Source organism: Leopardus geoffroyi, chromosome C1 (assembly GCF_018350155.1).
Source record: "Leopardus geoffroyi isolate Oge1 chromosome C1, O.geoffroyi_Oge1_pat1.0, whole genome shotgun sequence".
NCBI lineage: Eukaryota > Metazoa > Chordata > Mammalia > Carnivora > Felidae > Leopardus > Leopardus geoffroyi.
This window is the reverse complement of record NC_059328.1, coordinates 80,146,710-80,170,470: the sequence shown is the minus strand read 5'-3', so window position 1 is coordinate 80,170,470 and position 23,761 is coordinate 80,146,710. Positions and strand designations below refer to the sequence as shown.

General features: G+C 40.9%; 1 long non-coding RNA gene across 1 annotated transcript; it reads left to right on the top strand.

Moving 5' to 3' along the window:
- Positions 1-5,447: 5,447 nt before the first annotated feature.
- Positions 5,448-10,316, top strand: LOC123600028. The gene is made up of 3 exons (XR_006713433.1): positions 5,448-5,946; positions 8,724-8,827; positions 9,669-10,316. It is a non-coding gene; the product is annotated as an uncharacterized LOC123600028 (long non-coding RNA).
- Positions 10,317-23,761: the final 13,445 nt, after the last annotated feature.

Here is a 23,761-nt window from a genome sequence, read left to right as displayed (position 1 = left end):
TGAAAGAGATTCAGACGGAGGCCTTGAGTAGTCTGCTTAATTTCTCCCGTGAAGCAAGGGCAGGCTTATGGGGTAAATTGCTACTACTGCTGGTACTATCTTTCCTCCCTATATTATAGAGGTTTGGGGGGAGAGTGGCAGGGAGAAGGGAAATTCATGTGAACATATTTTGTAAACTAGTTAAAATTATTCCCATTTGGGTATCATTAAACATTGATCACTAAAGTCTGTTTTTCTAAGATATTCTTTTTTTAAAGTTTATTTATCTGTTTTTAGAAAGATAGATGGGGAGGGGGTAGGAAGGGGTAGAGAGAGAGAGAGAGAGAGAGAGAGAGAGAGAGAGAGAGAGGAGAAAGAATCCCAAGCAGGCTCCGAGTTGTTAGCATGGAGCCCAATGTGGGGCTCAACCTCAGGAACCGTGAGACCACAACCTGAGCCAAAATTAAGAGTCAGACCCTTAACCAACTGAGCCACCCATGTGCACCCTAAGATATTCTATCATAATCAGAATAATTCAAGTTCAATCAACTCAAAACAATAGACCTAACTACCTACTTTGTGCCAGTCCCTATGTAATCCACTAAGGATTCAAAGATGCATAAAGAGGAATGACATAAACGGTTATGCTCATTCTTGAGTACTATTATTACAGGAATGAAAAGTAGCAGCATCAGGGGGCGCCTGGGTGGCTCAGTCCTTTGAGTGTCCGACTTTGGCTCAGGTCATGATCTCACGGTTTGCGGGTTTGAGCCCCGCCTCGGGCTCTGTGCTGACAGCTCCTGCTTCAGATTCTGTCTCTCTCTCTCTGTCTCTGCACCACCCGCCCCCACCCCCTGCTGCTTACACACACACACACTCTCTCTCTCTCTCTCTCAGAAATAAACATTGAAAAAAAAAAAAGTAGCAGCATTGAAGCTTTGCTAGATGGAGCTGTTCAGAAACAAACATCTTACAGGTGTTGAAAATGTGGATATGTTTTCCAGCAGTCAAAACCATTGAAATAATTAGACTTCTTGTAACTTTCTCTAATTTCCCAAATGTAGCATTTGTTTAATAGGGAGTAAAGTATAGCGTTGCTTTTGTCTAGGGTGTTTATTTAAAATTACCCTCCTAAATTCAGGAGTACTTTTCGAAATGATTTTCTTTTTCTTTTTTTTTTTTCTTTTTTTTTCTTTTTTTTTTTTTTTTGAGAGAGGGACAGAGAGAGAGAGAGAGAGAGAGAGAGAGAAAACGGAAACATGGGCGCATGTGTCCATGTGAGTGGGGGAGGGACAGAGGAAGAGGGAGAGAGAATCTTAAGAGAGTCTCCAAGCCCAGGGCAGAGCCTGACCCAGGGGTGCTATCTCACAATGGTGAGGTCATGACCTGAACCAAAATCAAGAGTCGGGTGTTCAACTGACTGAGCCACCCAGGCACCCCTCAACATGATTTTTTTTTTTTAATTTATTTTTGAGACAGAGAGAGAACATGAGCTGGAGAGGGGCAGAGAGAGGGAGACACAATCTGAATCAGGCTCCAGGCTCTAAGCTGTCAGCACAAAGTCTGATGCAGGGCTTGAACCCACAAACCATGAGATCATGACCTGGGCTGAAGTCAGACGCCCAACTGACTGAGCCACCCAGGCGCCCCCAAAATAATTTTTAAACAATTAAATACACATGTACAGGATTCTATGGCAGCAAGAATCAATGAATAGGATGAATAGTCAGGAGATCCTTGGTCATTTATTATGCACTCAAATGCAACTAACTCCTGGAAAGAAATCTATTTTGCACTGATTCAGCGTGTACTCTAGCACATACAATTGAAACAAATTGTACTCTACACACATACAATCAAAACAAATGTTTCAGAAAACAATAGTTAAATGAAACAATGTTTGCCTTTGCTATGTGCAACTGGTTCTGATAATTTCTATTTTCTTCTTTTTAATTTTTAATTCCATTATAGGAGTATACTAGAATATATGTTCAATGTAATAAATTCAAACAGGGCAGAGGTAGGTATAGTAAAAGCTAAAATACTTTCCATCTTTCCAAATCGAATTTGCCAACCCACCAGAGTACTAGGAATTAACAGTTTGATGTGTATCCTTTGACAGTGTTTTCTACACATTTACATATGTATGCACACACACATACAACTGTTTTTGATATTGTTTTTTGTAAATGTGAACATACATATTCTATTGTCCTGAAATTTGATTTTTTCTTCTATCTCTCTCTGAAGGTATTTTTATGTCAATCCATTATTATCCACCTCATTTTTTAGAAAAGTTTGTAGCTTTCTATCGCATGAGTGTATATGATTTATTCAAAGTATTACTCTACTATAGGACAGTGAGATCATGTCTAATTTTTTTGTGTGTCTAATTTTTTTTTTTACTATTTTTGTTTGTTTGTTTATTTTTGAGAGACAGACCACGAGTAGGGGAGGGGCAGAGAGAGAGGGAGTCACAGAATCTGAAACAGGCTCCAGGCTCTGAGTTGTCAACATAAAGCCCGACGCGGGGCTCGAACTCACGGACCGTGAGATCATGACCTGAGCCCAAGTCGGATGCTTAGCCACCCAGGCGCCCCTCATCTCTAATTTTTAATGGTTTCAAAGAGGGCTACAAGGAACGTCTTTATGCATATGTGAACGTTTTTGAGAAAGGATCTTGGAAATAAATAGATAGGAACATTTTGATAGATGTTACCACGGTGACTTCCTTAAAGGCCAGGTCAGGGTGTACATGGATGGATGATAATCAGTTTGTCGGATTTTCTGGTTATTTATTTCTTGGTTTTAAGTCTGGCTTTTTGAGGCCTTTCCCGTCAGGAAAATTATAAACGCTCTCCCATATTTCCAGTTCATACTTTTATAATTTTGTTTTGTATTTTAACACACAGCTTTTAAAATCTATCCATTTTTATTGAATTTCTGAGAAGCAGAGATAAAACTTTATCTTTTCCAAATGGACAGCCAATTTTTCCAACAACATTTGTTAATATTCTATCGTTATCCTCTGTTTTGAAATGTTACCTTTATCTTATCTTATATTCTAAAGATGTGGTCTCCGGCCTGTGCCATTTGATGCATTATCTATTTCAGCAACCCCACGTTATTTAATTATGGAATCTTTATTGTTTGTTTGATAATTGGGAGGGCAATATTGCCCCTGTCATTTTTGTTTTTGCCATTTTCTCGGCTATCCTTGTGTATTTACTTTTTGGACAGTCTTTATAACCACTTGATGTTCCTTGATAAAATCCTTTCATGGTTTTGGTCAAGATTGCTTATATTTTCTGTAATGAAATGTTATCCGAAGCCATTCATTTACAATAAGGCGTGGAGGAAGAGGAAAAGATCAGATGTTTGAGGAGAGTGAAGTATGAAACAATTGTTATGGATAATAGAGAGCTAGCTTATTAGATTGTCCTGCAGATGAGGAGGCAGCCAAGAATTTATAACAGCATCTATTTCCAGTTTGGGTGATGCTTTCCATCAGTGCTTAGCCGCTAAGTAGAAGGCCAAAGAATGGTTTCCTTGGGCTCATTCTGGGATTGGGCGTGGCTAAGATAAGCATAACAGAGGGAGGGAGGGAGAAAAGAAATTAAGATATTTTTATTTCTTGGGGTGCGGGGGTGGCTCAGCGTCTGACTTCAGCTCAGGTCATGATCTCAAGAACCCCTCACAGGGCTCCCTGCTGTCAGCCCAGAGCCCACTTGGGATCCTCTGCTTCCCTCTCTCTCTGCCACTCCCCTGCTTGCATCCTCTCTCAAAAATAAACATTAAAAAAAAAAAAAAAGAAATATGTATGTTTTCTATTCACCAAATAAATGAAGAGGCATTTAACTTTCCTGTTGTGTTGTTTCAAATATCTTTTTAAAAAAAAATTTCAATACAGTTAACATGCAGTTTAATATTAGTTTCGGGTGTACATATAGTGATTCAGCACTTCCATACATCACCCGGTGCTCATCATGACAAGTGCACTCCTTAATCCCTATCACCTATTTGACCCATCCCCCACCACCTCCCCTCTGGGAACCATCAGTTTGTTCTCTGTCGTTAAGGATCCATTTCTTGGTTCGTCTCTCTCTCTCTTTTTTTCTTTACTGGTTTGTTTCTTTAAACATGTTACTAAAATAAAAATGTTAACCTGTTGGCAAGAAGGTTAAGTGACACTGCTCTCTGTATTGTATAAATAATTTATCTTACATGTATTACCATGTTATATTTGAGATACTTTCCTTGTGTTGACAGGAGAACACTTTTGGTGTAAACCCCTATTTCTTGAGTGTGTATATATTTCCCTAACATTTTCTTCAGTACTAAGCATTCTCAAATGTGCTCCCAAGGGGATCTAGAAATGTTGGTGCATATCCATTTGACTCTTTAGGGATTTGTTAGAGTGTGGGAAAATTCTGAGGCATTTTCAGGTTATGACATCTGAATACTTCTTTGCAGGTCCAAAGAACAGTTTATTTTTAAAATTATAAAGATACTATAGTCTTGGTCCTCACTGAGAGGAGAAATTGCTGCTATTTGGAAGAAATCCCATTCAAAATAAAATCCCGAGTTATAGAATCGGAGAGCCGAGATCTAGATGAAATGTAAAAGTCTACCAATGTTTCAAATTGTTTGTGGTTTATTATGTTTTCCTTTACTTAGACAAGCAAAGTTAAAGAACTATTCAAGAAGGCAGTCATAAGGGATTCGATGATGGATATCATAAAATCAATCATTTTACATTTTATCCTTGCAAACCCAGGTGATTCTCTGTTCCACCTTGGGGAAATAACTCAGAGTCTCTCCCCTGGGGCTCTCCAGACTTGCGGCATGCTCCCCATTCCCATCCCAACTGCTCTGTAGATGAGGAAAGCCCCAAAGTATTTGTAGCAGTCCCAATGATACCCAGGGCTCAACTACTGCAAAGAGGAAACGATGTCCTGTGAGAAGGTTTGGAAATGGCCTCATCCAAAGGCTTCTGCCTGCTGCTTTCATAGTTGCCATAAGCCTTCAGAATGTTCTCCATATCTGCTTCAGTCATGGCAAGCTGAACTCATGCAATTTCAAATAAGCAGTTCATGTGCAGGCTCACTGAACCAAAATGTGGTCAAATCAGGTGACTGCAGTTTTTAAGAGTGGCCAGCAGCCTCATGGTCATCTGCTCTGCTCATGTATTTTGTATGATCCACCACAACTTATTCCCTGAACTTCGAGGTAAGAAAGGGAAAATAAACATGAAACATCAATGTATTCTTTGCACATACCACCAATTGGAAAATTCACATTTCAGATTCTGACTCCTCCTGACACTTCTCCCACTACCTCTAATCAATCATAAATCTAGTCAATTTTACCTAAAAAGATACCTTTTACATCTATCCCCTCCTATCCATTGGCACGGCCAAGTTTTTTTTTTTTTTCCCCAATATAATCTATTGTCAAATTGGTTTCCATACAACACCCAGGCCCTTGGTTTGAGTTTCCATCTTGGTTTGAGTTTTCATCATCTCTCACCCAGTACATTATAAAAACCTATTAGCTGGTATCTCTCATCTTTTGAAAATGTGCTGAATAGTCATTTTCTCCTTAACAGTTTTTTTGTGGATTATCTGCCCAAATGGTTGATTTGAATTCCTTCAAGTTCTGGTCCTTACCTTTGCCCCGCCTCATCTGTCATTCTCCTATTGGTGTTCTGTGCTCCAGTCAAATGGAACTATCTGCACTTCCAGCGCTGGTCCCTTTGCTCAGAGATGATGCTCAAAATATTTAAAGAATGGGAACTGGCCAATCAGGACAAACCTGATAACCACTCAGAACTACTGCAAGAGGGCTTTCTGCTGAATATCATCTCTGCACTGTTTCCAGCACCTTGACCTTGATTCTCTTCCTGGAGAACGTCTGCAGATCTTCTACATGGTTCACAGAGGACTAGCATTTGAGCAGGGGCTGGAGGTAAGGACAGTGTCATTAGCAACGTTTATGGACTTGAAGACATTATGATAACATTTCCAGTACCTCTGTAGAGACTACAGTATTTGCACAGTAGACACTAGTTGCAGAACCTGAAACGACCTTTTATATTTTGGGGGATGTGCTCAAAACAAAACAAAACAACACTGCTTTGTCTCTGGTGGCTTTGTAAATAGTTTTGCCAGCTTCTGTTTCTCAGAATTTAATCAGTAGGAGACATCTACCTCTCACACAGGCCTACCAGCAGATCAGCTTTTTAACCAGACTCAATCTTTTCATTTCCAAGCTGACTAGGAACATTATGTCCTGAATTGGCCTAAAAGTACAAGGAAAAGTTCCAGCACCTTCTCTAACAAGAAAGGGAATAATACATGTTTTTCCTCAGTCCAAATCATGGTTGAGTGAACTAGTCATCATTTGTCATGTTTCCTGAATCAGCATCATTAAGACATTGTTATTAAGTTGCTGTGCAAAGCAAAACACTAAGGCAGCATTGTGGGAAATGTAAAGAAGAACCAACACGATCCCTGCTCTCCCTGAGCAGGTGGCCTGCTGTGGAGATAAGACATAAACAACTGAAGGAATAACTTTTTAAAAAATGTTTATTCATTTTTGACAGACACAGCATGAGTGGGGGTGGGGAGAGGGGGACAAAGAGAGAAGGAGACACAGAATCCGAAGCAGGCTCCAGGCTCTGAGCTGTCAGCACAGAGCCCAATGTGGGACTCAAACCCACGAACTATGAGATCATGACCTGAGCCGAAGTCGGACGCTTGACTGAGCCACCCAGGCACCCCTGAAGTAATAACTTCTATTAAAGCACATTATGCATCACTATCAAATAATACATACTGTGGCAGGGAAGGGAAAGAAGTAATAATGTCTTTCTTTCAGTTAGGTGGGGCTTTCTGGAGGAGTTGGGTCTTGAGCTGAGCACTGAAAGGTGGGGAGAATTTCAACAATGTCCCAGTAGGAGAACCAGTATATGCTATGGACATAGATAACACAGTGTATGGTAAAGCAGGTCCTTGACCTTGAGGTGAAACTGGAAAAGTAACGGGTCAGATGGCAAGGAGAGTTGCCATTGGGGAGGCATTTGGGCTTTAGACCAGGGGTGGATCCCTTAAGTTTTTGTTAAGCAGGAGCTTGATGTAATCAAAGTAGCATTTTAAAATATTAATCAGGCAACAGTAGCTAGTAAGCAGTGTGTTGGGAAGAAATGTGGTATAATGGAAAACAGCAGGGCTCAGGGGTCAAGTACTGGGTTTGAATCTGGCTCTGCCACTTTCTAGCTGGGTAGCCTTGAATCAGTTGCTTAACCTTCAAGTCTCCATCCAGTGAGAAAGCTAGAGATCACAATACCTCATTCTAAGGATTATTATGAGAATTAATAGTATTTCACATTTATGCCTGGTGTCTCATTTGATCCTTACATCACCATTTTATTTTATTTTGGTAAAATATACATAACACAAACTTGACCATTTTAGCTCTTTTAAGCGTACAGTTCAGTGGGGTTACGAACACGCAATTGTTGCACAATTGCCATCACCATCCATCCCCAGAACTTTTTTCATCTTCCCAAGGTGAAAGTCCATGCCCATTAAAAAGTAACTCCCGGTTGCCAGCCCCAGCCCTTTGCTTTCCACTTTCTGTGTCTATGTTTTCGACTACTCTAGGCACTTCATATAAGTGGACTCATACAGCATCCGTCCTTCTGGGCAGGCTCATTTCTCTTAGCATAATGTCTTCAAAGTTCATCGGTGTTATAGCATGTGTCAGAATTTCCTTCCCTTTCAAGGCTGGCTAGTAGTCTATTGAACGTCTTATATCACTGGTTCATCATGAGAAAATTGGACCTAGTGAGGTTAATCTGCCCAAAATAACATAACTAGTAAGAGGAAGAGGTAGGATTTAGACTGAAGCAATCCGATTCCATAGTGCATCCCTATCTCCCCTGTACATTCTGCCTCGTGTAGGTTAAAGACCTACTGCTGCACCTGGCACAGGGTGTCTATTGCAGGAAGGCATTCTATTGTTCTTGATTATTTAGCACCATTTCCTCAGGTCATCCTAGTTACACAATCTGTCTTTTCCTTGAGGAACTCCTTCTGTGATTCTACTACCGTGCCCCACCCCCAGCCTCATACAAGAACCACAAGAGTGAGCATGTTACCCAAGCCAGGACAGTCAGAGTCTTGCCCCTTCTCCCCAAAAAGGGATTGATTCAGGAGTGGTCTCATGGGGGCACTCAGAGTCCTCTCTGGTGCTACGAGGAGGTTGTGAGCCAGGGGTCATAGCTGCCCTTTTTAAGGTAAGCAAAGAGATGGCCGAATCCTGAGCAATTGTCTGACCCCTAGATTTAAACACATCTAAAGCCAACTGTCCCCATCAACTTCCTGGATGCATGATCCAATACATTCCTGGTTTTAAGCTAGTGGGAGTTGAATTTCTATAACTTGCAAGAGAAAGAAACCTGACTAGTCCACTGGATCAAGTGGTCCTCAATGGAATGGGAAGGATGAAACTAACAAGAAGTATTATGGAGCTGTGTGGTATGAGGAAAAAAGAGTCCTTCTGAGGTTTGGATACCCAGTGACCAAAATACCCTCCTCTGTTACTGAAAAGGTGGAAGAAGTTACTATGTTGGGTACGAAAAAGAAAATTACCGGTACTCCCAGGAACTCTGAGTGATGCTAGCTTCCAAAGGTAAATGAACAACATTATTTATGTCTGTTAACCACTCTGTCCTCTTCCAGAATCTCAAACTTGTGAAGTGTCCAAGGTCTGACTGGAATAGAACTTTTGGACTCTGACCTTTATCCTCTACCTCCACTCAGTAACCTACGAATTCTCCTCTCAGGTATAATCCATTCCCTAATTGGCTCATTCATTCATGTAACACATACTTGCTGAGGGCTTATATGTCAGGTATTGTGCTATAGTGATGAGAAAATAGATATGGTTCCCTGTCTTTAAGGAGTGTGTAATCTAGTGGAGAAAACAGACATGGCATGGATTGTCACACAAATGAATCTGATTAGACATTGTCTTAAGTGCTATGAAGAAAACAGAGTTTCATAAGAAGTTTCTCAGGGGCCTCTAATTTAGATGGAGGAGAGGGAGGGCATGAAGGGATAGCTTCTTTGGGGAAGTAACATTTAAGTTAAGGCCAGACCAGGGTGAGAGGTTCACAATGAAATACAAAGGAAAGGTAGAAACCAAAAAAGTTCGACCCAACTGCCCAGAAGAAACAAGTGACTCACCCATTAGGAATGTGAGGCAGGGAGGTTTGAAAATGGTTGCTTTGAAGTGGAGCTACAGCTACTACCCAAGGCCCTTGGAGCAGGGACTGGAGAATAGATTAGGTATTGTATGACCTGCTGCCTGTTGCCCAGTCACCTCTTGGTGACTGCTCATTCATTCGTTCATTTATTTACTCATTTACGAAATACTTATGGAGTCCCTGTGGGTGGGGAGCATTATACTAAATGCTGAGGATTCAGGAGAAGGAAGGCAGTCTCTAGTCTTGTGCCCAGCAAGAGGGCAGAGGCACAGGTGGGTCCTGCCTCAAATGGCTCCAAGAGACACCCAGATCTTTCCCTTGGGAACCCATTAGACACAGGCATATGTGTCTGTTTGCTAAGCCTTCTTTGTCTAGGCACTCACCCCTCACAAACTTGTACACTTTTTTGTTTTCTCAGAGATTTTAATCTAGTCCCTCCAGCAGGAGCAAAGCTCCTTTACCCACTTGAAGCTAAGAAAGAGGTCACATGCAGCCAACATGGCAGACTGACATCGCACCCGGCATAGCTGCCCAGTCCTGCCAGATAAACATAAGGAAAGGTCATCCAAACACAGGAAGACAGCCGGCCCCTTGCCTTTTCCTTTACCCCCTCCCCTTCCTCCCTCTGGCTCCCTTATCCCCAGAGGGTGGACCCAGCCTTTCCCAAAGTTTATTCTCAGAGTTCCAGGCTCCCACAGTGGAACGTGCTGCGGACATGGGAATACAACAGCCTGGCCAACAGGGAAAACCAAAAATATAAACGGAGAGATTTAAGAGATTCCTCTCCCCACTCCCAAAGTTGTAGCCGAAATATCTGCTTTTATTGTTATTGCTGCTTTTACTATCCTTGATATAAGTCAGCCCATTCTGGAAGGAGGCCTTCTCAAGTTTATTGCATTTGTCCGTAAACACTTTGCACAGAAAAAAAATTGAGCTCTTTCTTAGGATCTCAGTGCCACTGACTGGATCCGCTAAACAAATACAATAAAATGTTAGGAAACAAAGTCCCAAAAGTCTTGCATCTCAAACACTGGCAGTGAGATTAACAGGAATACAAATAACACTAAAACTCTGGTGGGGGGGGGAATGTTTAAGGCTACATTTTCTTTAAATCCACTACTGGAATTTTGTAAATAGCCAGGAACCCTGAGCCCATAAATTGGAAGTCATTCTATCTTTTACTGACATATTCCGATCAAAACAGTGGTGAGAACATAAGCTTTGGTTCTTATTCTCCACTTAGGAGGAAAAAAGTTAATATTACCCGGTTGTGTACTTCCATGATTATAAATCAACATTTATGATGAAATGTTCGGTACTAATTTCAAAACAGGCACAGTGTTTGAAAGCAAAGCATAATGGTGACCTTTCTCATTAGCTGTTGCTCAAACAAAGATATGTTCCAGCAATATCCGATGCTTCCTTCCTGCCAGGGCCTCCACCCAGTGCAATTGAAAACACTTGTGTTACATCCAAACCAGAACTGAGGATGTGGTGGAGCTGAGTTTCGGCAGCATTGTGTTTATTATTACTTTCTAAGGTTTTTAATTTTTTTTTTGTTTTGTTTTCATAAATGTGCTGTCATGAGTTGGGTTTGCAAGATTAAATATGTGGAACTATATAAATGAACTCATTGTATACTTATTTAGTCTTCTATGTCTCCATCTATTTCTTAAACTTTTTTAATTTTTATTTTATTTTTATTTGTTCTTGAGAGACAGAGAGAGAGAGAAAGAGAGCAAGCAGATGAGGGGCAGAGACAGAGGGAGACACAGAATCCGAAGCAGGCTCCAGGCTCTGAGCTGTCAGCACAGAGCCTGATGCGGGGCTCGAACTCATGAACCGTGAGATCATGACCTGAGCCGAAGTTGGATGCTCAACTGACTGAGCCACCCAGGTGCCCCCTCCATGTCTCCATCTACTTTTGTGGCAAATAGTTTCATAGATTCTTGACCATAAGGACACGTTTATTTCATCGCTCTTTAGTACGTGTTTTTCATTAATACATTGTAGGCTAAACAAAAACAATTTTTAAGGACTGTGCTGAACTTGTCTTACGTAAAATCCTATAAATATAAATAAACACAAATCTAAAGAGAATGTGAGAAAGAAAAAGAGAATGAGAGACTTCTTCAGTATAGGTGATCTTCATTTTCGTCATGACTGGTGTTTCTAAATTAGGTAATATACGTTGAAAATGATCAAAGTCAAGGTGATTTTTCTATGGAATGATAAATAAGGAAGGTTGGGTTTTTTGTTTTGTTTTGTTTTCTCCTGGTCAAAGACCCAATGCTCAATCTTTGTAGAAATAATCATAAACTCTCAGTTTCACTATAAATGACATACTACTTTTATTTTCCACAATGAACATAATTTTATAATAGAAAATACATGTTATTTTTAAAGTAAGTTTACTTCTTTATACTTATGCAGTATAAAGCTTTCTAAAGTATATGTACATGAGTTAAAAAGAGCTGCTAATAAATCTTCATGAAAGACCAGGTGGGTGGGTGCCTCTGGCTCAGTTTAACCAGTCAGAGACAATCACTGGATCTCAGAGTGGAATCTGTCATTCTTTAAGAATTTTGCAAAGAATTGGGGGGTCTCCTATATCCCCAAAGAAAATCTGGGCACTACTACGAAAAGGGAAGGGGAAACGGACAGTAAAGAGGCAACCAGTGACTATCCAGTTCAGTATTTCACAGAGGTTGTCACAAAGATTAAATAAACTTATGGGTAAAAGACTTTGTATAGTGCCCGGTGAATATAAGTGCCCAAGGGATGGGCTGAGACTCAAGCAGCAGAGTTTCTCTTCCTAAAGTATCATGAAATGCCAGGAGGTGAGTTTGCAGCGGCCAGTAGCCATATTTCCATATGGAGTCATATGGAGAAAGTCTGTCTGTTGCCGGAGAGAGTAAAGAATAGAAACCTTTAAGAAAACTTAGAAATGGAAAAAAAAAAAAAAAAAAAAAAAAAGAACCCAAATAGCTAATGGTAATAGTATCCTCCAAATCTATGGATCCAGATATGTCTGAAACCCCCTCTGCAGACCAATACAAACCTCAAAATCATGAGTTCAAGCATCATACTCTTTTCTACAACTTGTCATCTTTCCTGCTAGTTTGCTCAATGATGCCTTCTCAGGACGCCAGGTTTTCTACCAACTCCTCCCCTCTTTCCATTTGCATTAGTCCCCTCCTGCCTTCACTATCCTCCCTTTGTAACTTAGATTTACAGTTCAACATTTCAAAAACTCCCTGGTCTCCATTTGGCAAAAATTCAATCTGTGGAGTCTAACTACCTGCTTTCTCCATGCCTGAACATGAGCAATTAAACAGCAGTCGAGAAAAAAATCACACAAAGGCAGGTTGATTTCACCCCAAGTTCAGGACTAGACCTCACAGAGGTGCTCAGGATGGTCAGCAATCCTCTACAATTCTCTGGTTCGTTTTCTTTTATGTTCACTAATGAGAACATCATCTCTTCCCCACTCCATCTCTATTGATGACTTTGCTTCACAAAATGGAACTCATCCTCTATTAATTCTCTTTGCACAATAAAGGAGTTATCTTTCCTATTTAAGCCCCATTCATCTATCTGAGACTTGGATCTCATCCCCTCCCACCTTGTCAAGAATCCACAGTATCAATTTGCCCTTCTCTAGCCTGTATCTCTAACCTCACTCGTCTAGATAGCTCTGTTTGCCTCTCCAGAGCCACTTTTTATCCTTCTCTACCCTGCCTTTGCTGGGGGAGGTGAAGTCTGTATGAACTATATCAGCAGGCTTCTTTGCCCTCTGTCCTCTGGGGGGTTGGCCAATGGGAAGCCCCAACAGGAGGTCTGAGAGAGAGAGAGGAGCCTGAGATAGGAGCATGTATTTCTCTGACTTCTTCACCTGAAAGTCTTTTGCGGATGGCTATTTCTTTGAGCAAAGTCATTGTTTTCTCAAGACAGCCTTTTCCTTCTGGCTTCTGATAATTTCTCCCTTCCCTCATTCCTTTCAATCTGAGTTACTTGTTCCACTATTTCTTGCCCCAGGGTACTCTACAATCCCTTGTAGGTTCCCTACTTGTAACTACACCATTGTAAACACTCCCTTCCTCAAATGATCCTGATGTATTTATGTTTCCTGCTGACTAATACACTCTCCCTCTCTAATGAATTCTCATCGACTTATAAATGTGCTCAAGTAGCTTAGCTTCACGGATCCTTAATCTTTACCCATTATCTACTTTTTCTATTATATGCTTTTTTTTTTTTAAGTAGGCTTCATGCCCAGCATCCAGCACGGAGCCCAACATGGGGCTTGAACCCACAACCCTAAGATCAAGGCCTGACCTAAGAGCAAGAGCCAGATGTTTAACTGACTGAGCCACCCAGGTGCTCCTATCCTACACTCTTGCTCACATCCCAGATCTTGTCATCAACTGGAATTGTTCCATCTCTGAAATCTTAAACTCCAGTATCTGGGCACAGTCTCCTAAACTTGTCAATACATATTTCATAATTGCATCAAAAGCACTAAACCTCTTGACTCCTACACCCCACCTCCAATTTCTTAGTCTCAGCTTGTCCTTATTCCTTCTCCAGGCAGTTTAAAAACAAAGATATTTTTCCCTCAATCTCTTTCTTGCTTAATACTCTCAATTTCATGTCCCCTCATTCTGCTACATGTCCACCTGGAAAAATCCCATTCCTGAGTCAATCCAACTATCCACCTTCTCCACTCTCTACCTAGCACTGATGGAGAGGAACATGCATTTGTACATATGGGTGGCGCTATTCTTTTACGATCTCCAAATCACCTCCAAGCTTTCTAGGCGTCCCTAGACAACATTTTCTTTCTCCTCAAAAGTAGAATTCAAACCTGCTTGAATTGAAAGGAGCATCTACACTGCCATTTTACCCTTCTCACCTCTTTCTCACTTTAACTCACTCCAATACATTTCAGTTTCACACTGCCCACTGACGTTGTTTTTCCATTGTCAGCAACACATTCTTAATTTCTCAACGCAATTGAATTTTCAGGCTTTGTCTTATATGGCCTCTTGAAGACATTGACCATGTTGTCAATTTCCTTCTTGAAACCCTCTGCTGCCTTGCCTTTCAGTTCAACATTATCTCCTGTCACCAGAGGTTCCACTCCTTTCTCTCTTCTCATCCTCCTCTCATTGAATGCTCTTCTCCTCTCGCCAGGTAGTCTTATCCACTGCTAATGGTCACCAGCATGAACAACCTATAAGCAGATGGTTCCTAAGTCTAGGGGCCAAATTTTGCTCCTAAGCTCTAAATCAGAATATGTAATTGCTGAGACTTTTAATTTTATGTCTGACCACTACCCAGAACTCAATAGGTTACAAATTAAATGATTGATATTTCTCTTCACAGTCGGCCCAAGTCTTCCCCCTTTACCAAATGGCTCTGTTTTCCATTTCCCCAGTCACTGAGATCCATCTTTCTGCCACCATCTTTAACTCATAATGCACTGATTCTTATTCATTCATTTGGTCATCAAGCCTTTGTTGGTTCTAATTATTTCTCAACAGTTTTGAAATCCATTCATCCTCTCTTTTCCTACTGACCTCATTAGTTCTTGCTTAGAATGTTATAACAACCTTCTAACCAATCTCTATAATTCTAATCTACCCATCTTTTATACCACAAGAAGTGTAACATTCCAAAACAAAAGTCTTACCGTGTTACTTCCCTTCTCAGAACCCTTCAGTGATTCTATTGTCTTGAGGGTAAAATCCAGACACACTAGCATGATATGATAATCTCTAATAGTGTAAATTCCATTGGCTGCAAGGAACAAACACCAGCTTCTGTCTAACTCAAGAAAAAAAGAGTATAGTTATTGGAAAGATATTGGAGAGGCTTATGGAATTGGAGGAATTGAACAACCAACCAGCAGGAAGAACCTGAACCAAGACAGTTCTGAGGATTTCAGTAGCAAAAGCAAAAAAAAACCTTACTTAACCAGGGGGCATCTGGCTAGGTTAGTCTGTAGAGCATGCAACTCTTTATCTCAGGGTTGTGAGTTTAAGCCCCACATTGGGCATAGTGCTCACTTAAAAAACAAAAAAGAAAAAACCCTTAACCGGGGCTACCACTCATCATTGCGCTGATTGTGCACTATTTATGGTGGCCCTTCTCTCTATAGGGTTGTCGTTAATGTGACTCAATTTAAAGACTTTCAGGCTCTGTGTCCCTTGCTTCTAGGTTCAAAATTCCTAGAAATAATATTCTGAGTGGCCTGGCTTGGATGAATCAATTCATTTCTAGATTCACGGAAGGAGCACATGGCACGGATTCCCTCTTGTATACAGGACAGTCTCAAAGACCTGGGAATCACTGTGAATTGAGAGTATATCTAAATGGGTGTCTACCGTACCTTGTACGTCTTACCTCTTCATTTTTTTTTCCTCCACTGTTCCTCAAATTTTATCATATTTTCCACCATGGCTTATGTTATGGATTGAAGGTTTATGTATCCTCAAGATTCATATGCTGAAGCTCTAACCTCCACTGTGACTCTATGAGAAAATACATGACTCTTTAAGCCACCTAGCCTATGCTGTTTGTTATGGTAGCCCGAGCTAAGACAGTGTGCCACTTGCTGTCTCTTAAAGCAAGTCATGCTCTTTCATACCATCTTGCCTTTGCAACCTGCCTGGCTTTTGTTACCCACCATCCACTGGGACTTGAATTAATTTCTTCTCCTCACCAGTACAACCTTCTTCTCTTCATCTTGCAAAAGCTCACTCATCTGTTAATAATCAACTCAAGGAATACTTCCTCCATAAGGTGTTCTTTGGCTCTTCCAGACCGATTTCATATTCCCTCCTCTATAGATCGTAGCTTCCTGAGCTTGACCTTATCACAGCTCTTCCCTATTAATGACTTTGTCTCTCCTACTGGCTTGTGAGATTTTTGAGATCAAAGGGCTGGTACTTTTTTAAAATCTGTATCTGCAGAGGCAAACATAGCACCCAAATCATTCTTTGATACTCAACATATATTTGTAGAATTAATGACTGAAATTCACGGCTGTCTGGGTCCATTCTCAGTCTGCATTCAATAATACACTCTCTCCAACTCCTTATGCATTGTTTTGTGACACAGTAGATTATGAATGTGTGACTCTCACTCATGAGATTATTAGTATCTAAAAGACAATTATTTTTACCTTTAATTTTGTATCAGCCATGACCTCTCACTCGGTACTTGTACATGTTAGATAGATAATACATTTTTGTTAAATAAATAAAAATATTTGACCAAAAAAAAACTAATGCAGTCTAAACCTTATTAATAGATGTTCAGCGCAAAAAAAAAATGTGTGTACTCCTAATGGCTCTTATGTGGCTCAGATCACATCTGAAGTATTATGTTTGATTCTGGGCAATAGCTATGTATTCCTTCCTTTAGCAAATATTTATGGAGTGCCTACTTTGTGCCAAGCACTTTTCTTCTATGCCTAGGACTTGGAAATTAAACAGACTTGGGTTTGAATCCTGGTTTTGCCATTTATTATGTATATTGGTCAGGATAGACTAGATTTTGCTGCAGAACAATCAATCCAAAAATACCAGTGGCTTAGCACATCCCAGTTTCGTTTCTCATTTATGCCGCATGTCCACCATGGACTGACTATGGTTCTACTCTGGTGGTGTTCACTCCAGGATCTGGGCTGCCTCCATCTGGGTTTCATGGCAAAGAGAGAAAGCATGGCGAACCATGCACCAGTCCTTAAAGCTTCTGCCCGAAGTGACCCACATCAAGTCTGCTCACATTGTATCATTGGTTGAAGCATCATATGAGCACATCTGCATTCACACAGAGAGGGACAAATAAGGGTGAACAGTAATATGATCTACCATAGTATGTGTCCTAACTTGTTCAAGTCTCCGCTCTATCATTTGTAAAATAATTATAACAACCTCTACATTGAAGACAAGGTGAGGGTGTAAAATGTTTGATACATGGAAGTCTCTCAGGAAATGGTAGCTATTTTGATTTAAAAGTTTACAAATCCTAATATTCAGCTTAAGAAATTACTGAAGGGAAGCTCTTCAAGCACTTCAGAATAAAGTAAATTAGTTCTCTCTTCTTTTGACTTTTTTCTTTGAAGACTACACTTAAACTATCTGAACTATGTTTCCAGATGTAGGATGTTTTGTCCCTCAAATGATTCTTGCCAGGATCAGAATGATCTGTGAAGAAATCATTTTGATGAAAATTCTGTGATTTCTTCTTCTTCTTCTTCTTCTTCTTCTTCTTCTTCTTCTTCTTCTTCTTCTTCTTTTTCATGTTCAAAGTCTGTTTTCCAAACAGGATTGTAAGCAACTGGGACAGAGCCATGTCTTATACCTTTTTGCATAACTAGAAACTAGTACAATTCCCCACCCAGGGGATTTTCTGGTGCCAATAAAGATGTTTGGAAATGGAATTAGAACTTTAGGTTGTTGGGATGCCTGGGTGTCTCAGTTAAGTGACTCTTGATTTCTACTCAGGTCATGATCTCACGGTTCATGAGATTGAGCCCCATGTCAGGCTCTGTGCTGACAGTGTAGAGCCTGCTTGGGATTCTCTCTCACCCTCTCTGCCCCTTTCTCCCTCATGCTATCTCTTTCTCTCTCTCCAAATAAATAAATATTTAAAAATATACATATATAAAATAACTTTATGTTGTCATTTCACAGTATCCACTGATTTTCTAAGTTTATAGTTACATTTTGAGATAATTACTTGAAATTTTTTTTAGTGTTTATTTATTTTGAGAGAGAGTGCGTGTGCACAAGTGGGGGAGGGGCAGAGAGGGGAAGAATCCCAAGCAGGCTCCACACAGTCAGTGCAGAGCCTTACATAGGGTTTGATCCTACAAACTGTGAGATCGTGAACTGAGCCAAAATCAGGATTCGGATGCTTAACTGCCTGAGCCACCCAAGTGCCCTGAAATATTTACTTTTAAAAAAATCTTATTTATTAAATTTACACATCATTTTCTACCAAGATGTCAGAGCAAAGAGCATGGGTCCAATTTGGCACATAGTTCAAGTTACATGAATGCTGGTAGGATTGCTTTCTGGACTCACCCACTGAAAAACAAATAGAATAACAATTTACCACTTTTTCGTTACTCTTCCTAGCATGACTAAAAGAAATTCTATGTTCTTCTAGAAATTTGGTAACCATGTGAACTATCAAACGTGATTTAAGAAATAATATGCAGTTGGAGGCATTCCAAAGTGTGACTTTGAAATATACTATGTATCTTCCTATTTAATCTCTTAAGAAATCTCTTTTGATGTGAGGGACAGGTATGATGCTCAGAAGTCACATGGGTGGTACCTTTTAAGAATTGTCTAAAGCACTCAACCCTGGGGCGCCTGGATGGCTCAGTCAGTTGAATGTCTGACTTTGGCTCAGGTCACAATCTCACAGTTCGTGAGTTCAAGCTCCACGTCGGGCTCTGTGCTGACAGCTCGGAGCCTGGAGCCTGCTTCGGATTCTGTGTCTCCCTCTCTCTCTGCCTCTCTTCTGCTCATGTTCTGTCTCTCTCTCTCTGTCAAAAATAAGTAAACATTAAAAAAAATTAAAAAAAAAATAAAGCACTCGACCCTGTGAACTGTGTGTGCATGGCCACCAGACTGTCCCTCAGCAATGTCACCTTGTGCAGAATACCTTTGTGATTATGCAGTGCTTTGAAGATAAGGGCAGTGGTACCTAGGCTGCCATTCAAACTAGTGGCCACCTTTTTGGTAAGAGAACAGACTGCCATGTTTGTAATCTCATTAAAATATGCTCAGTAACAGTAGGAATTTTATAGAGTTGGCCCGGGGGATTAGAACAATGCTTTACGCATTTTTTCATAAGCTTAAAAAAAGGTTGCTGACAGCTGGTCTGTGTCTTTGCTAAACTTTTTTACTGGGTATTTCTAAAGTTCTAAATACCAGGGCCTAGACTGTCAAGGGAGAGAAAAGCGAGGAACCATGTACACAAACAGGGAACAAATACATCCTTTCTTACTCACAAGGGAGAAATACTGATTTGAACTAGATGTGAGTAATTTAGATTCACTCAGATGTTCCGTCTTAATTGTTGCCTGGGGACAAAACACACAGAGAGGGAAATCATCCTAACCAGCTTACACCTGACCCTTTCTTAGTTCTTCGGCATGAAGCAGTTCAGAGCTCTCTGAGTTGCGAGGCTTCCTCTCTCGTCAGCTACTAAAAACCCTCAGGGCTGTGGGTTTCTGCAGAAAAGGGCACCGAAGACCCTGAGAGATGGTAAGGAGCTCTTAGATCCCATTCCATCATCTTTCTTGTTCTCGTCTCTTTAATTTTTTTCTTACCAAGCATTACCAAAAATGCACTGCCACTTAAACCAGTGGTTCCCAAGACCACTGTTGGACCTCAAGACCACCTGTCGAACTTCTTTAAAAGGCAGGATTCTGGGCTCTAGCACAGGTCTTCTGAATCAGTCTCTTTGGGTGGTAGAGCCTAGGAATTTGTATTTTTTTAAAGAATTCCTTGGTGATTCTGGTTATCTGCCAACTTTGGGAGGTATTGAGAGGATTGCCAGGCTGTGGGCTACCTTGGTCTCTACCTTTGGTAAAAGAGGTTTACCTGGAGCTCGGATCATTTTGGCAATTAGATAGATCTGGTTAGAGCTATAGCTCTCCCCCACATACACCATGCTGTTGTAGATGCTGGGAAGCTCAACCCTATGGAATATTCCATGCAGAGCCTCAGTGACTGCATGTCCATCAACATGACAGCCTTAACTCATCATGTCCCCTGGGGGAAAATTCCCCCAACAGTGCTGCCAAGGCTGTGCTTATCACTCCGAGTTGATTTCCACCCACTCTAGCTGCTTCTCATCCTACTGCTCACACTGTATAGCGTTTGCCCACCTGTGGGCAGCTGGTTCCTTGTTGATTTTATCCAGAATCCCCTTTCCCTTGAGTGCTTATAACAGTACCTGCTAGAGGAACTCATTTAAAAGGAGAAGCCTATGTGCACATAATCCAAATTCTGCAGTTCCTAATGATAACGCGATTATGTGTGATTGCAATTCTCCAAATTCTTTCAGCCTATTTCCTGCCATCAGAGTGACGAATGCTTTGATATGCTCCTGAATTTCTGTGATGCCCTGCCATGAGGTCCCGTAGCTTGTCTCACTGATGGTGCTGAACTCAGGGTTAGCTTTAAGTGCTGGGCTGTTTTCAGAAAAAGCAGCCTCTAGCACACCTCCCACCTTGTGCTTGCCCAGAGAGATATGATGGCACAAGGGCTCCATTCCCTTCCCTATCATGCTGTCCTGCTTGGCAAACCCAAGGATTTAGTGTCATTTTAGAAAATCACAGACACTTGCTTTAGAAAGTGAGTTTAGATGTGTGTACACACCTATCTGTGTGAATATTTTGTAAGTGCAGAGGTATGGATATGTGTGTAGATATGTGTGAAATTAAGATGCACGTGTACACCAATATATTATATGACACAAATTTTTTCTAATGTTTTTGTATCTCAAAGAGCAATATTATGGCCATTTTGGTATCTGATGATCATAACAGACCACAGTTGTTACCTGTGGAGATAAAATTTTTTTAACTAAGCTCTACACCCAACGTGGGACTTGAAACTCGCGACCCCAAGATCAAGAGTCACATGCTCTAAGGACTGAGCCAGCCAGGCATCCCATATAATTAAACCTCAAAATGGATACCCTTCTATGTGACTGGAAGTCATTATTCAAAGTTGGGAAGCTATGCCCAGAAAGTAAGGACTGATGGAGGATGTAGCCCAGGAGAGTGGAATAGAAACACCGGTCTTCTCTGCTTCTCCCACCATCATTCCATCTGTAAGATAATTTGACAAATCCATCCCCCGCTCCCAGTTATGGAAGAGGAATGCGATAGTGGATCAGATTGCAGTTTGCAGAAAGGCATCAGGATAAGCTATAGACATTCTTTCTTTCATTCCCAAAACAACTCCCCTTCCTGATAGTGCTCCTAAGTTATTTGTCTTATTTTTTTTTTTTTTTTAATTTTCCTAACTCGGGGCAAACATTTCTTTCTTTTAAATTAGGGTAACATATAAATAAATAATATAATATTTATCATTTTAACCATCTGTAAGTATACAATCCAGTAGCATTAGATTTCTGTACCTAATGGTGAATTCCTTGAGCTCACCATGCTGACTGTAGCTGGCTTATGCTGCTTCTGGGAGAGATTAGTAAGAGTGTACAAGTAAGAACCCTGGAAGCTTCCAACCTTTCCATGTCCCTCTACAGGTTTCTTAACAGTTTACTTACTTCTCAATTCAAGGGACTTCTCCTGTGGGAAATTTCCCTGTAAAAGGTTCTGCCAGGTTGGATAGGAGACACAACCCAGCAGACCATCTCCTGTCTTCCAAGCACTCTTCATCTGCTGGGGAAGAAAGCCAGACCAAAAAAAATGAATCAAACAAAATGCAACACAAACACAAAATAAAACAAAACAACCAAATGCTAAACGGTGGAAGAAGAAGGAAGAATCAGGACTAACTAGAGGAGATTAGGAGATGAGTAAAATTTCTAAAGGAAGACAAGGGTGGTCCTGGAAGAACACAGGAAAGAACAGTGCTTGGCATATAGTAAGTGCTCAAAAATTATTGAATAAATGAGTGAAATGCAAGTGTGAATGAATAAATCAATGAGAGCCAAATCTGAGCAAAGTCTGGGGATTGTGAAAGTAGAAGGAAACTTTGATGAATGGTGTGTAATAGCTCGACGTGGTCAAGATGTGTGGTGGGGAGTAGCATCAAGATGATAGGAGACAGAGGCACCTAGCTGGCTCAGTAGGTAGAGAACAAGACTCTTGATCTCGGGTTGCAATTCAAGCCCCACATTGGGTATAGAGATTACTTAAAAAATAAAATCTTGGGGCGCCCGGGTGGCTCAGGCAGTTAAGCACCTAACTTAGGTTCAGGTCATGATCTTTCAGTTCACAAGTTCACATCCCTCATCGGGCTCTGTGCTGACAGCTCGGAGCTTGGAACCTGCTTCGGATTCTGTGTCTCCCTCTCTCTCTCTGCCCTTCCCTGACTCGTGCTCTGTCTCTGTCTCTCTCTCTCTCTCAAAAGTAAATAAACATTTAAAACATAATGAAATAAAATCTTGGGGTGGCTCAGTCGGTTAAGTGTCCGATTCTTGACTGACTTCTTGATGATCTTGGCTCAGGTCATGATCTTGTGTTCCGGAGTTCAAGCCCCATATTGAGCTATGCACTGACAGTACAGAGTCTGCTTAGGATTCTCTCTCCCTCTCTCTCTGCCTCTCTCTCTCTCAAAGAGATAATAAATGGAAATAATTTATTTCAGAATAAATGGAAAGAAAGACCCTAAGGGAAAGATTATAGCTATAGTGAAAGCCCAAGTTAACCCCACTCTTAAGTGAGGACCCTTAGGACAGTGGGTGGGAATGCGGGTAGGGGTGGGGTCCTAGAATTAAGACAAAATTTAGATCAGAGAGGAGATCCTATGAAGACACTCATGGAGTGAGTCATAAAATAGTGAAACAACAGCATACATTTGACAAACATGAATTAAAGGCCACTCAGGTCGTCCCTGTAGCCACAGAACTGGATAAAAGTCACTGCCATCATGGCCTACTTTGAAAGACAGAAAGGTAAATGAAGCGATTTTGACATGCTCTGAAAGTGTCATCATAGAGGTTATGTGGTAAGTGAAATGGCACACAAAGGAGAGATTAGTGCCACCCATCTGGGGCCAGGGAAAAACCTCATAGATGACGTTTGAACCTTCTCTTTGAAGCATAACGTAGACAGTTGTCAGTCAGAGAAGAGAGGCGGGGCAATCCAGGCAGAGGGTAAGACACAGACAAAAAGAGGCATGAAATCACATGGCACGTGAAGTATTGCTTCATACCATAAGCAGCTGCTCCCTAATCTACGCAGAAATATTAAGACTGCTAGAGATTAACCATCTGGAGGACCCTCACAGCTGCTCTTTGAGAACCACTGCATTAAGGGACAAAAGGAAACCATGAGAAATAGCAAACCTGGCCAAATGGTCAGAGAAGCAGGAAAGTAGGACACTGGTGTCCAACGCTCATATGAATACTAGCTGGATTAACAAGTTGCTAGTAAAGTTGATGCTTTACAAATGTACGTGGTAATTAGACTACCTTGATTCCTTACAAATGCAAATTGATCAATATTATTACCGGTTCATCTCCTGCACATCAGAAGGTAGTATCTTTCCTAATGGTCACATGTGTGCCTTTACCCATTAGCTTAAATACAGTCCTCCTCACCCCACTCATTCTCAGTCCTGTGACAGAGAAAGGCAGCAGTTCTACCAGACGAGCAGCCTAATGCTGTGAAGCATTTGCTCGTATTTATTGACTGTCGGGTTGGTCCAAAACCCATCTTTCCAGGCTAGCACGCCTACTTAGTAATTAAAGTGAGGTTTTTATATGGCTTAAAATATTTTAATGTGA